The 2,495-nt window shown below is 34.9% G+C and overlaps 1 pseudogene; it reads right to left on the reverse strand.

Annotated features, from left to right (window-relative positions):
- Positions 1 to 421: 421 nt before the first annotated feature.
- LOC145090375 (zinc transporter 1-like) lies at positions 422 to 2,237 on the reverse strand (annotated as a pseudogene).
- Between the last annotated feature and the right edge of the window lie 258 nt (positions 2,238 to 2,495).

Genomic DNA, 2,495 nt, shown 5'->3' on the forward strand with positions numbered 1-2,495 from the left:
ACTTCAACAAGGTCCAGGTACATTTTTGTAATTTTAATTACAACACTAAAAGGTTCGATTTTTTTTCTCACTGTGATGGTGTTTCACCTGATTTAGATCCGTCTGCCATGTGCTGATCTTGATGTGGTGTTAATGGAAGAAGGTTGGCACAGATTTTCGGTGTGGGTAACAGAAAACTATAGTTATAAACCCTTAAAATCATTATTTTGTTTCATTAATCATTTAAATTTTCTTTACATCAATGTGATCTAGAACCAGTTCTCAGATAGAATACAAAGAGCTACAGAAGGAAACAAAGAATCGCATGATGATGGTGAGGATTATGATGAATCTGGAAACATTTTAACAATTGTAAAATTAATGCTCTTAATTATCAGGAAATAGTAATTTCACAAATCCGTTCAGTGAAAACAATATATTCTCAAGCCCATTTGGCTAGGAGAGACATCAAGCCGGCACCAAGAAGAAGAAAAACATTTGAACCAAGTAGAAGCATCTTCTTGTTTTGCATCCTGGGATTATTGAAATCCGGAGAAATTAGGTTGACAAGAACCATATATATCAACATTCCAGCACATGCAGCATTTAACACGCCTTCGACAATAAGAGAATTTGTACTGTTTTCTTTATAACCGTTGCTCATCAATATTCCAATTACAATTCCACCTGGAGTCGTAAGGGTGAAAAACGCTCCCATTGATATAATCGCCAGTGACTTGATTTTTGCCTGAAATAAGTGAACCATGTTATATATATAGGATTTATTCGTACGTAGCCATAGTTGATATTCAACCCAATTATGTACACTAAAATAAATCTAATTTGTTGATAATATCCGTACCTGAAAGATGCATCCACCGAGGCCTAATCCTTCGAAAAATTGGTGGAATGACAAGGCAACAATAAGTGGTTTTATGGTTTCCAGACTTTTGGAAGCACCTAACGATAATCCTATAATTATTGAATGAGCGACAATTCCTAATTCCAGCACCTGCGATCCAAAAGATAAATAATATTTTCACCAATATATTACTTCTTGTAACCCGCCTTAAAGTTTAATTATAGACATAACTAAAGGATATCGACTATATAACACATTAATATAATCGGATCAACTTATTTATTTAATGAATCTTACCATCTATGCTTAAATGATATATGTGCTTGTCTTCCTACAAGATTCTAATTCAAATATTTATATCATATTAAAAACTGAATTTTTAGATCATGTCTTCTTACCAACTATCTCGGTATTAATAAGTTAAACTGTCATTACTCCATCCATAAGTCAGCATTGAACTCTCCATTAAAAAGATTTTTCCCCAGATTATTAGGTTGTTATTAAAAGTCATTAACTCATCAGTGAACTTTCAATCTTATATAGATAATAGCATATTAGCAATCTGGATAGTGGAAATACATTGCCTTGGTTTGTTACAACCTCAAAATTACAATGCTATTGTTGATGCATCTTGAAAGTTTGCTATTGCCTATTGATAATGGTGTGACTCATGGCTATTTAAAAGTAGACAGTTTTCTCTGGCTATTGTCGATTGGTTCATCTTAGTTAGTGTCTATAATAATTTATCTGTTTGCAGCCTAGCTATTTTTATTTCAATCAACTTTGTCGTTCAAAAGAAAGAAAAAGATTTGAAAGATCTAGTAATTTACCTGGGAAATAATCCGATATCGATAAACTTGGATATTATCATTGGCGTGAGAATGGTGATGGGTTGCATGCATGTGAACAGTCACAACCCCAACGTTCTTTTCTTCATCGTCAACCCTTCAACTGCTACCGTCTGATTTTTAGGCTGGCATGCCGCTGACCAGCTCTCAAACATCAACGTCACAATGGTTGCAACCATAGCCACAAACCCAGTAAATGGAAAATCCCCCCACACCTGTTCTTTCAAACACGGAGAAGTCAGGCTCTCGAACGCGTCTGGAAGTATATGGATAAACCCTGTAGCGAGCATTACGCCGGCAGCGAATGATTTTACAAAGAAGAAACCATCCTTCTCTTGGCGTAAGGCCGGCAAGATTTTGCCAGCGAAAGGTAGAGATACGCCGATTCCGCCCGCAATCAATATGGAAGCAAGTGCGATTAATTTGTACTTAAGGGTTTCGCTTTTGTTGCCGTGGATTTCTTCGTCTTCACAACTGCAATCAGCGAAGACTCTAATGACTTGGGTTAATAACAAAAATGCGATAACTATTGGTTTCTGAAATTCCATTTGATTTTCGAATTAATTGTCAATGTATTTTCTGAGCGCGTGCGCTTTTTAATTATATATAGGGTAAGAAAGAAATCTTAAAACATATCACTCATAAAAGATATCACGCATTTATTATCATGTACAAATTGTATGACATACAAACTCAGTCTCCTTAAACAAACTTGTCGTTATCACAAACTAATCCATATCTGCAAAACCCATTTAATTTTGGAATTAACTTTCATCCACTTCTTTTTATAGCGTAAAAATATATCA

The sequence above is a fragment of the Lactuca serriola genome, chromosome 2, assembly GCF_051521515.1.
Source record: "Lactuca serriola cultivar US96UC23 chromosome 2, Lser_US96UC23_V15, whole genome shotgun sequence".
Classification (NCBI taxonomy): Eukaryota; Viridiplantae; Streptophyta; class Magnoliopsida; order Asterales; family Asteraceae; genus Lactuca; species Lactuca serriola.